Source organism: Atractosteus spatula, chromosome 9, assembly GCF_055471065.1.
Source record: "Atractosteus spatula isolate fAtrSpa1 chromosome 9, fAtrSpa1.hap1, whole genome shotgun sequence".
Classification (NCBI taxonomy): Eukaryota; Metazoa; Chordata; class Actinopteri; order Semionotiformes; family Lepisosteidae; genus Atractosteus; species Atractosteus spatula.
In genome coordinates this window covers 24202325-24214934 of record NC_142714.1, presented here as the reverse complement: position 1 = coordinate 24214934, position 12610 = coordinate 24202325, and the positions used below count along the sequence as shown (strand labels likewise).

The window sequence follows — 12610 nt, the reverse complement described above, 5'->3', positions numbered from 1 at the left end:
CAGTTCCAAGTCCAGTCAGAGGCTTTAATATTGGCAGTTTTACCAGAAAAAGTAAGGCAACGAAGAACATGTCCTACTATGTGAAATCACGGGTTGATTGAATACTTGGACAACGTAATAAATGAAGTCTTTTAAAATTAACCGTTTCCTCTCGAAACTGAATAATTTACATACTATCCTCCCCCCAGTTAATTTTATAGTTTAAGAAAATCCACTTAAAAAAACTGAGTAAATACAGGACTCAATAAATTTATAATAGGCGGACTGTCTTCTTCGCTCCTGTGTCAAACTCGCCACGTCCAGGTTGCAATTATCTCTCAAGTCTGCACATGCAGTATCTGTAGACCCCTACAATTCACAGCACCAAGTTATCACGAGCAATTCTAGAATATTCTTTAAACACCGGCTGTGCAGTGGATAAAAATTCACCTGCAAATGGAATAACAATAAGATAAAATAATTGCCGTCACATCGTTTTCTCTTTGATAGCACGTTTACGGGCGCTATCCTGTCAAAGTTTTTTTTTCTCACTTTGTCCCCCCAGTTCCTCACCACTTTAATTCCTTTCACAGTTGAAATAATAAATATTCATGATTTGTGTTGCAGATTTCTTTCCCAGCTGATAGGGTGACGTATGTGTGTGAGTTTTGGTTGCGGCGGGGGAGTGAGGTAGCGAGACTTGCTATTTGAATTCACTACTGCGATGCTTCGGAGAATGGGCATCCCTTCTGAAGGAGCGGATCGAAATAAATACTGTAAATAAACCGGACAGCTCAAATGTAAAGGAATAGGCGAAAGGGAGCGAATCTTGCGTTGCATCATTATCTTCGCATTCGTTTCCTGCAAAAAGACATGACGGGAGTGTAATTTAAATGAATGGATTCAAATTAGGTTTATATTTATACGTATATTTTTGTATTATCATTTTGCATGTGTTTATTTTTAGGGAAGCGGCTTCAAACGCACCATAACCAAATATTTTTAAGGTAACGCGAAATTAAGGAAGAGCTGCTGGTCTGGGGAACCTTATGGATTGGAAGCCTCAAGCGTTAATTGAAGCAACCTTCTCAGAGCGCCTTCCTTTCCCCTGACAGCTGCGAAAGCAAAGGAGAGCTGCTCTCGCCAGCGACAGGCCGAGCACCAGGAGCGAGTCATCCTCTATTCGGCCACATCGATGTGCCGCCGAGTCAGAGGGGCACAGATCGGCTCTGAGTGAAGCGGTCGCCCCGGGGTGTACTTGTCTGGGGGGGAGGGGGCGACACATTTGAAAGGTGGGGTGACAGAAAACCAAACTCTTGCTTTAAAGAAAGAGAAACAAGGAATTTACAGCCTCCAAAAAGACAGGAAGCACGTATCCAGGTAAGCGCTTTCACAAACGCACAGTATGGCAGGATTTACTAGTACCGCTCTCCGTTAACTAGTATTGGACTGCACTGTAGGCGCAGGTGGCAGTAGTTCCTGAACCCGGCTACAGACGTTACATTTTGAGGCGAAGCTCCTTCATAGGTTTTTGGCAGTTTTCGGGGAGATGGGTTGGGGGGCTGAATAAGTGAGCTGGATTTTTGTTTTAGGACGCCGGCATGTGGTTGGGTCTCCTACTTCAAACATTTGTATTTCTTCTCCTTGGACTCTTGGGACTTCATAATCCCTAACCTGCAATATTATCATGAGCGTCATTAAAATGCTTACTGCAGCGTTAGAATAAAAATAAGGTCGGGTGCTTTAAACTTGAACGTGTCTCGTTTACACATACACGTTTATCGTACCAGACTTGAAATGTTATAGCAGCTTCATAAACGACTTTAGACAGGAGTGAAATACACCGAACTAAAATTACATAGGATGGAGTAAAAAACTAATTCTTAGTGCGCTCTGTATCTCTGTAAGCAACATTATCAGCAAACGACTCTTCTTGCGTGTGTGTGGGTTTGCTGTGAAACGTGCCGGCGAGGAGGCGATTACATGCAAAGGTGTAACGGGAGGGCTCGGAAAGGTTCTGTTGTGAAGGGGCATTCCCCCATTTAAGTGTTCTGTGAATTAATTATTCAGCTTTTCAGTACACGCAATGTGCATTTATTTAGACTTTCCTCTCGTTATGTCCTCACGTTGTGGAATCCGGTGATCTCCTTCCAGTAAAAAAAATAATGGGTTACATAATGCGTGTTATTGTGCTACAGTACATAGAAATCGGGTACTTTAATCTGATCACTGGAAACCTTAAAGGATTAATGACGATCCATACTAAATGGTTGTGCCAAAACAGATTATCAAAACATGAAAGGGGGGTCTAAAGTCCAATGCCACACAGTTGAATCGTGTTGTAGTAAAAAATGCTTATTTATGTCGATTTCGAAAAGGGTATATTTGATTTGCAAAGATGCGATGAAATAATGCCGTCCCATTTTCCCAATAGTTGGTCGTGGAATAGCTGGGTTTGACAATATAACAGAGAAAGGCTTGTTTTAATATTTGCATGAAAAGGAGGAAAAAAACCTGCTGGTTTGCTGAAGGGTTTCCCCTTCCAGTGAAGTATCCAATTCAGCGAGGTCTAGCAGTGAGAGAGTCGGTAGCGAAAAGGAGTAAGCAAACTGGGGTGCATCATGATTAATTTAGAGCAGCTGTCGTGCTCTGTCTACATGTGCTGAGGTCTTGTTTATTAGGGATTCAAATATAGCCACTGCTCAGCAAGTCTCTTTCCAAAATAGGGAAAGAGAAATGTCGCTCATGTTGGTTTCTAGCTCCGCTGACACTCGTCATCTCTGGTGATTCGACATATCGTTTATATGGTGTGGTGGAACTGGGTCTGTAATAAGTCTATCATTAATTACTAATAAAACCTTAATGTTTTTAGTGGGGAGGTCATTTCCCCACTAAATTTGTCACGTCAGTTTCGCCTTTTTTATTGTTAGAATCTACTATATATAACGCACACGCAGCGTCCCAGATACATCAACTTTACTGATTACAAACGTAAGATTAAACCAAAAAACTGTTCCCCCACGTCTCTCCCCGATCAGTCAGATGATACAGAGGTGTGGGAGATGACAGAGCTAATACTGTAGCTATGTGCTCTCAGCCGCGGTGCGTAATGTAACTACACGGCGCTGGGTTAATTTCATCATTCCTTGAACACTCAGTATCTTATCTGACTGTGGCTTATATTATTTGGTTAATTAATTCCTTTCTGCTGCAAATCATTTGTCGAAAGTTAAGCAAGTAATGTTAAGCCAAAAATCCGAGTGAAGTTAAGTGAGAAATTACTAACACTTGCTGTTCGCGATATTGAACTGGTTTTCACGGTCACTCTGAACGCTGTCAGTGAATAGTACGTTAGGAAAGTACTATTCAACCTTTGCTTTCTTTCGATTGTTGTTTGAGTGTATTTGCCTTGATGGACGTGTAGAGGGACCATCCGGGCTCATAATGGGTGCACTTTGAGATCGGGAATGTCTTTCCAGTTGTGCTGGAACAGAAATTGACATGTCAGTTCAATATTCCAACTTTGCAAAACTGAAGAGAGTGTCTCAGTTGCCCTGTGTAACTTGGCTTTAGTATATTCGTGAATACTAATACATCGGTGCATCTGAAATATATTTTTGAGTCTGTGTGACTTTTTTATGTTATCCATATCTTTACATTTGCTATTGTATTCTGTTAATTATTAATGTGGTACTCTAATCTGCTATATCTGTTCCAGATCAGATTTGTAACAGTGATTAACTGTTTGCTCAATCTGACTGTGAACAGGATGAGTGAATCAAGCTCTGCTTAATTTCTGTGCATGGTGAGTGAAGCGCAGAGATGATGTTCAGTTTTTGTGTTCGTTTATTTCAGGTTGAAGGCATCTTGGGATTCTTATCCTTTCTGAAAAGCATCCAGTAGTTTATTGGGCCAGGTGGTCATACAGTATAACAGATGTGTGAAGTTAAACAATTATTAATTATTAAGCATGTCACTTTTCTGCTTTACTAGTGCAGCTCAGAGAAGCATGGACCCAACAGCAGTGTAATGAGTCTTCTCAGTATATTTTCCTGTGTATGAACACTAGATCTTAGTTAGAGGCACTTGTGACAGGCCTCATCGAGCATAATGAACCCATTCCAGTGATGTCGCTCGGTGCTCTGTCAGTGGCAAGGTGGTCTGGCGGAGTGAGTTTGTCACTTGTTCTGTGCATCTTGAGCACCAGTCTAGTGCCTGAGATGGAAGCTTTAGGAAAGGTCTGACTGCACATGGCTTGAAGGCTAGTGCAGAGCCTTTGCACAGTGTAGGGTTCTCTCTACACAAAATGTGTTTTGACAGGAGTTTATCCTCTCAAGCATGAGAATTTCATGCAGACTGTATAGACTTAGGTGGGGGATTGCTAAATGAAATACAGGACATTGCGTTAATCCTGCTGAGTTTTAAATGCTTTTTGCACTTGTGATGGGTCTCATGTCTCTGGGCTACATACCAATTGAGACAGCTCAAGAGTCTTTCTCGCTTCCTGGTGGACAGATTGATATACTGTATCACTCTTCTAACCCCTTCATAATTCTTCAGGTTCATGTAAACATCTTCCCTCACCTATGTACCTGGTAAGACTTGGAGTCTGTAAATAATGTTTAAAAACTCCTGTTGCCTTGTGGGTAATGAATCTATGACTAGCATGTGACCCACTTTAAGATAAAATAGCAGTAGTGTCAAGATTTATTTTATATTTTATGATGGCCCAAGAAGGAAGCCAGCTGTGGATCGCAAAATTACAGGCTGAATGTCCTTTTAAACCTAGAGATTTTTTGAAACACCTGCATTATTTGATTGTTTGAGGTTTGTGTTTCACTCAAGCCTGTAGAAATGCAGGTTAAGCAATGTTTATATACAGTAGCAGTTTCTAAGTCCAAAAAACAGCAAATGAACAAAATTTCATTTCTAGACATTTTGACAAATGAAAGCCTGAAAGACCTGCTCCAGGAGTAATGCTGATTATCTCAGGTTTGAATCCAGACTGTGTCACATGACAACTGTCACTAAGATCTGCTAAAGAAGTACTAACAGACTGCAGACTGACGATGTGCTCCCTACTGTGGCCCAATGTCTACTGACAATGTTTCTCACTATCCCTGGGGTGTCCAGTCCTGTTCCTGGAGTGCATGTGTATCTGCAGGTTTTCATTCTTACCCAACTCTTAATTAGACAAACCATTTGGTTACTGATGTAGCCGGACCAATTTTAGAGCTTCTTCCAGCTCTTTAGGTACTGCTACTTTAAAGGGACATTGAAGCTTTGTAGGACCAGGATTAGATATTCTTACACTACTGAGTCTCTAGCCCAATTATTGTCCTGTGACAAATTATGGGTATAGTAACAGAGCATGTAATATGGTATGGTGTCCTTCTGATATGTTCTTTGATACCTTGTCTTCTGATAAGAGCTCTCTATTCATGTACTACTGTCAAAGAGCAGATTAGTATCATCCTGTACTTTTTAATGGATGTTTTAGCAGTAACAAGAAGTGTTTTCTACACGGTTCTGTTGGCTTTCAAATTTATCCTCACCATGTGCTATTTTATTAACTTGTGTTTTTTGGCCTTTGAATATCAGAAATTAATGTGTGGCCCAATAAGTGTTTTACTACTGTACTTTTTGGAAATAACTCCTTTAATAATGAATGGCCCTCGAAAAGAGACCTTTTCACAGGCATGATTCAAGGATAGTTGAAAAAGGAAGCTAGGCACACAAATAAGTTCCCTGGAGTATTAGCTGCTGCATTTAGGAAAATAGGACATACTCTCTCTGCCAGGTCTTTTGAAGTCAAGGGGAGATAAGAGGTGGATTGAGTTGAGTCCATCCCTGACCATACCTTTTCATTTCTCTATGTGCGGTGCAAAAATAAAGAACTGAAGAATGTGTACTTATCATTTTTTTTTTATCCTTGGCTCAAACCTGGTATAGGAAAATGTAAAATGATGTTTTCCAAAAAAACAGAAATGAAAATGTGGTGTGTGTTCACAGTTACGTAAATTATATTCAGACCACAGCTTAACTTCCTACTAAATTTAGAGGGCATCATTAAAAACCATGTGAAAGTACAGGTAAAACTGAGAACTGGAAGCAGTTCTTTACACAAAGGGATGTGGGAGTTTGAAAGAACCTTGTCAGCCAAGTTGCCAAAGCCAATATCCTGTTTTCTTTCAAGAAACATCCAGATAAGATACTAATGCCACTTAGTTTTTAACTCCTAAATGGGCTGAATGACATTTTCTCATTTGTAACTGTTCTTATGTATTGCGTTTTTGTTGTGTTTGCTATTTGATCTCCAAATGCATTGGTTATGCACTTTTCAAATTCACACACAGAGTCCCATAGGGAATCCCAGACTCTCTCACTAGTTTGCACTTAGGTTTGCAACCTGGTCAGGTTGCCAGGACAGCTCAGTTTTAATGGTGAAATGGAGTGGTTCTGTGTGCATTGCTTTTAGCTGTGCAAGCATAAAAAATTCAAGTTTTCAAGTACAAAAACTGATCTCAGTCAAGACGGGACACCCCATTTCTCTGACGTGGGACACAGCACGTGAAATTATTTCCATTGCGAAGTTCACACTTTATAATTTCTTTCACAAGTGGTATTAATCCACATGGGTGCAGTGGTTAGCATTGCTGCCTCGCAGAGCTGGGACCCTGGGTTCAACTCCAGACCTGGGTTCTATTTGCATGATGTTTGTATGTTTTCCTGTGTTCATGTGGGTTTCCTCCTACAGTTATTCCAGCAGCCATATCACTCTGCAACTCACAACTGGCAACCCACTGAAGCTAAGCAAGTGTGAGCCTGGTTAATACCTGGATGGGAGACCTCCTGGGAAAAACTAAGGTTGCTGCTGGAAAAGGTGTTAGTGAGGCCAGCAGGGAGTGTGGGTCCTAATGCCCCAATATAGTGATGGGGACACTATGCTGTAAACAGGCGCCATCCTTCGGATGAGACGTAAAACCGAGGTCCTGACTCTCTGTGGTCATTAAAAATCCCAGGGCGTTTCTCGAAAAGAGTAGGGGTGTAACCCCGGCGTCCTGGCCAAATTTCCCATTGTCCCTTACCAATCATGGCTTCCTAATAATCCCCATCTATGAATTGGGTTCATTACTCTCCTTTCCTCCCCACTGATAGCTGGTGTGTGGTGAGTGTTCTGGCGCACTATGGCTGCAGTAGCATCATCCAGGTGGGGCTGCACATTGGTGGTGGTGGAGGGGAGTCCCCATTACCTGTAAAGCGCTTTGAGTGGAGTGTCCAGAAAAGCGCTATGTAAGTGTAAGCAATTATTATTATTATTAATTCAAAAACATACTGGAATGTTAATTTGCTTCTAGGAAAGCTGGCCCTGGTGTGAGGATATGCATATCTCTGTTTGTGTCTGTTTAAACATGATGATGGACTGGTGCCCCACTGAGGGTGCACCCTGCCTTGTGCCTGTTGTTTTCCAGGAAAGTCTTTGGCTACCCCACGACCGTGGACTGGAAGAAGGGGTTAGACAGTAGATGAAGGGATGAATAGAGTAATCTACGTTTGTTGGGTGTACAGCACCAAAGAAAGTGACGAAACTGAACTGCAAGAAGTGCATATGGTTGTTTGTGGAAAAAGTTGGCTTTATATAAACTGACAGTAATCCCTTCCCAAAAAGCATAGCAGCAAATCCATTCTGGATCTCTGTGGAAAACTGAATGTTGAAAAAATAATGTGTTGTCTCATTTTTTTATTTGCTCCATAGAGCACAAAAGACGTGTCAATTCTGTGTGAGCAGTAGTCTCAATGTGCTCTGTTAATGCGGACCACAGTGGATTTTTGCTTAGTGCTTGTGAATTTTAACTCCAGAAGCAGGCCTGAGAGAGCTCAGTCCCTTTATTTTTATGTTTTGATGAGGCCCTCAGGATTAATTTTGCCATGAATATCAGGGGTATGGAAGATGCCTTTCTTCTTGCTTCTCCATGGAGTTGGATTGACCCTAGTGCTCAGATGAAACTAGTGTAGCTCATTAACCATGAATGGTAAAGCAAGAGACTCGGATGGGAAAACCAGTCAGTCTTAAACTGCACTGGGCCATAGCTCTCTGGAGAAAACCGGTGCAAGGGAAGAAAGATCTAATTTAATTTAAAGGAAAATAAATAAATGATTGCATAGGAGAGACCAAAGGGAATAATGGAAGTGGAAAATAAGGAACTTGTAAAGCAAGTTTTTATTGCTGAAGCAGAGATGGTCTTTTTTTCTGGACAGCAGACCCCTTTTCTGTAACAGCAGTTACTCCCACCTGGGACTCGAGCCCACAGAACTCTGGTCCAGAGACCTGCCCACCACTCTGTACTGCTGCCCATCGTGAAATACTAAATCAATAAGATTTGTTGTCGGTAATAATTCTTTCACAAATTTTGCATTTGTTTCTGGGGATCCCCAATTCAGCATTTGAGAACCTTCAGGGTTGTTAAAGCCCTAGCTAAGAACCACTGAGCTTATGAAAGCTGTGCTCAGCGCACCTTTGTAAGTTTCTATTGGTTCAGTATTCCCCCGTGTCAAAATATGATGACAGTCCAATGTTTAATTTTTTGTATTTTCAGCATTCAGCATATAGTTTATCTGCTAACACTCTGGTCTATAAGTGGCTACAGTAGCAATGTTCTCTGGTTTTTGCTTCTACATTAGGCTCAGCACTTTTTAACACTTCATGTGTACATCTGGCTCTTAAAGCATGTCTCTGAATTACCAGCCCATTTACAAGAGTTAAAAACTGATCTTTTTCAGCATTACGTGTCTGAAAAGGTTAGAGACGGTATGATCATAAAAATGCTCCAGTTTTATTTGTACTGAAACGTGGTGTTAAGCCTCCGCCTTTGATCATTCCAGGGCTAAAACGTTTCTATTTTCTGAATGCAAACAGAAATAGTCTCACAACCTTATTTGCGTTTTGTGTTTGGTTTTTAATTCCCACAAATGCAAAGTGCTTAATTTTGTTTTAGGAGTTACTTTCCGTATTCTATTTGCGGTCTTGATGAGATGCATCACTGTGATGTAGGAGCTAGAGAAGCTATATTTTATATTTTGTCATCTTATTTTTACTGCAAATTTCACCCTAAGGATTTCTGTCCAGTTGCTTAGCACAGACCTTTATGGATTGTATGCATGTACGGATTGATAGTATTGGTTTTGCAGCCTGCCAGGCTGATTTGCTGCAAGGCTAAAGGCTGTCATTTGGACAATAGACAGAAAATCTCATTTAAGGAGTGCTGTCTCAAATGCAGTTTCCTATTACTTATGTTTTTGTTCAATTTCCTGTTTCCGTGTGTGACTCTTAATGTATGTTTCTCTGCATCTCCCTTGATAATTGACCATTTTTTAAACACCTTTTTAAAGGCACAAGTACTATTACAGTACATAAATCTGAAAGGAGTAATCAATTCAAATAGATCCTCTCAGAGCTGAAAAGGGGAGTATGTCCTGAAGGAGAATATTTTTGTTGCACAAACATCATATCTTCATCTTCACTTATGGACTTCTCATACTGCTAAAGTTGATCAAATTTGAAGCTGTTTAAAATAGGGAAATTACTCCTAATCCCAGTCAATTAAGCAATTAAGATCAGATGTGGAATGCAAATAAGTGGGCCCTTTACTTGTCAAGGTCTTGAGCTGCCCATAACTGCCTTAGAGTTTCTGTGGTGCTCCGACGCCAGTCTCTAGTAGATATTCTTTTTTCTGCTGAGAAATCTTTTCAACATTACATTCAACAAAAGACCTAACCTCCTTTTTCTGAGGCTACTCTTAACTGGAATCATAATTCTTTATCATAGACAATTATGTTCACAGCAGAAATATAATTGCAGATAAGAATCACAAAACATATTGCAAGTTGGTGAGCAGCAGGACACTGGAATCCCAGTAATGGCATAATGCTGACTCTATACAGCTATACACCATTTTCTTTAAACTGCAAATGCTTTGTACAGCTCTGTTGTACAGGTCTGTTAAAGATCAAATAGCTATCCAGAGAAAGAACATTAAAGATTAATTTATTTTTCACAGATATTGTCTTCTAGGTTGCAGTTTTGAAGGATTAAGGATTTAGAAATAAGCTGTTTAGTTTGCTTTGATATATAGCCACACACCCCTGAGAGGTGTCAATTCTCAGCACTGGTGCTCACAGACTCTTACCGGGCGGAGCGGTGTCTGTGGCTGGAAGGTTGCCGGTTCAAATCCCGCAGCCAGCAGAGGAATCCTACTTACTCCGTTGGGCCCCTGAGCAAGGCCCTTAACCCAAACTGCTCCAGGGGTGCTGTACAATGGCTGACCCTGCGCTCTCTCTCTCCCTGTCTGTGTGTCTGTGTCTCATGGAGAGCAAGCTGAGGTATGCGAAAAGATGAATTCCTAATGCAAGAAATTGTATAGGGCTAATAAAGTCATGTTGTGTTATGATGTTACAATATAGGCCAGAGGAAAAGTCATAGTTTTGATTTTGAAAAGGGTTTTTCTCAGTATTTTTCAGTAGTGATGCGCTTGAGTACAATTCTCTAGACATAGAAATTTCTGTAATTATATATCTATACAGAATTAGATTCTATGTTTATTAATCCTTCAGAATAGCATAGGATGTAGCCAGGGTGCTCAATGTATACAACACAGGGAGATTTTCATGGCACTTTTTCTCCCAGCTAGCCATTTGACCTGCATTAGAATATCACAGCAAAGTCATTTAGTATGAAAGGAATTTGAAAAGTTCTGAGCCCAGAAAAGAAGACATATTTTGACTCACAGCTCAGCTCCTGCACTGTGAAGGGAGTGTGAGCACGTCAGATTGTGCTCTTACACCACCCCCGACACCCCCTGCCCCCCACCCTAGGTAAAAGGTTTTAATCTTTTGATATACAGCAAGGCACACAGCCAGACGACAGGAGAGTTAGAGCCTCATATACAGTAGTTGGTTATCTCTCACTGATGGCACTGCAAGCCTGCAGGTGCCGATGTCTGAGAAGACCTAACGCCCACTCTGCCACAGTTATAAGTGGTTTGTGAAGTGATCCAGGTTAGAACCAGCAGTAACTGGGCTATAGCGCTGATTTGAAAATCTTTACCGCTTGAGCATCATTTATGTGTTTATGCTAGGTAACACTTGTGCCTTCAGTAATTTTTTGTGGTTCATTTTCAGACTGATGACAATTGAAATCTGATGACAACACAATACCTTATTTATATACTATTTGCATTAACATAGGCGGCAAGAAGTTGCAATGATTAAATGGACCAGGATACTTTTCGAAGGGCTCTCTGTGGTAAAGCAAACACAAACCAAATTGAAAAGTTAGAATATACCCCTTTTAACTTTCATTTTAACGCTTTTGATAATATGAGATCACAAGGGCATAATACCTGAAAGCTCTAGAGATCGATTTGTGTTGTCTAGCTTTTTGTAAGAGCTACAGTAGATGTCATGAGGTTGCCATCTTCTGAGTTGGAACAAACTGACTAAATCTCTCGTATAACCAGGCCTACTCCCACATAACCATGGCAACCATCAGCCCGTACCTCCCAAGCCCAGAAAAGTGTTTACCAGCCCTGATCCTGGAGTACCCAGAGTGTTCTGCATTCAGGTCTTAGTTGCACAAATAATTTATTTTATGTGTTAATTTTCCTAGAATTGTAAAACAAAATGTATCAAAATGATATATTTCAACTTTTTATTTGTTGCTCTCCCATAGTTTTCTAAACCACCCCTAATTGCCCAGGTGGGAATGAGACTGTGTCAACATAATGAGCCTTCTTTGTGATGTATCGACTCATTTGTGAAATGCCACCTGTTCTTGTAAACAAGAATCCTGCATGAGAGGGGTTCTGAAACCCAACGTTAGTATGACAACACACAGCAATTTTCATGCTAATTTCTTACCTTGTCCTTCTGTTTAAGAGCTGATAGTGTTTTGTAAATATGTTTTTTATGTGAACAACACAAATTGGATTCGCCGTTTGTGTGTTTTCAAGTCTTGTCCCAGTTATGAGTTATGAGCTCTGCACCCCCCAGATGGGCAGAATGGGGATGTACTGTAGGAGCAGATTCCTCAGAACCCCCCCCACGTTCGAGGCAGTCATCTCTGGACATGTGCCACGGGCTACTTGGCACCACACAGGACAGTCTGTGATGTTTGGAGGAGGGGAGCACCAGTTGCTTACCTCTTGCTCGACTGGAAGAGCCTTGGCCGACTTATCTCAACCCTGCGCGCCGGGAATCCTGGTCTTGGTCAACTGGTGATGTGACCCGGGTTCAACCTGGAGATGCCTGCATGGTAAAACTCAATCCTGAACAAGCGCCTTTACTGGTTGAACCACTCAGGAGCCCAGAGTTGAGCCCCTTTGTCTTCTGGAATGAAAAGCAGAAGACAATGAAGTAGTCCAGGACCAGAACTGGGAAACCCTGTCCTAGGTTATCTCCCTGATTCTGTTGCTATCTTTTCAGATCATGTATTGAGTCCTGGCTTGATAGATAATATTTGTATTGCTGTCAGTCTTGATTGTATGTTGTTGATATTTACTATATTTACTATTCAGGCCTTTAAAAACATTGTGGCTATTATACATCTGGTGTGGCAGCACTCTGAAACAGTTAT

General features: G+C 41.1%; 1 protein-coding gene across 1 annotated transcript in view; it reads left to right on the top strand.

Moving 5' to 3' along the window:
- The first annotated feature begins 687 nt into the window (after positions 1–687).
- Positions 688–12610, top strand: part of slc8a3 (solute carrier family 8 member 3) — a 137774-nt gene continuing 125851 nt past the window's right edge. Inside the window, exon 1 of the mRNA XM_088925250.1 lies at positions 688–1359. The gene's annotated coding sequence lies outside the window, so the exon portion shown is untranslated. The remainder of the gene's footprint in view (positions 1360–12610) is intronic.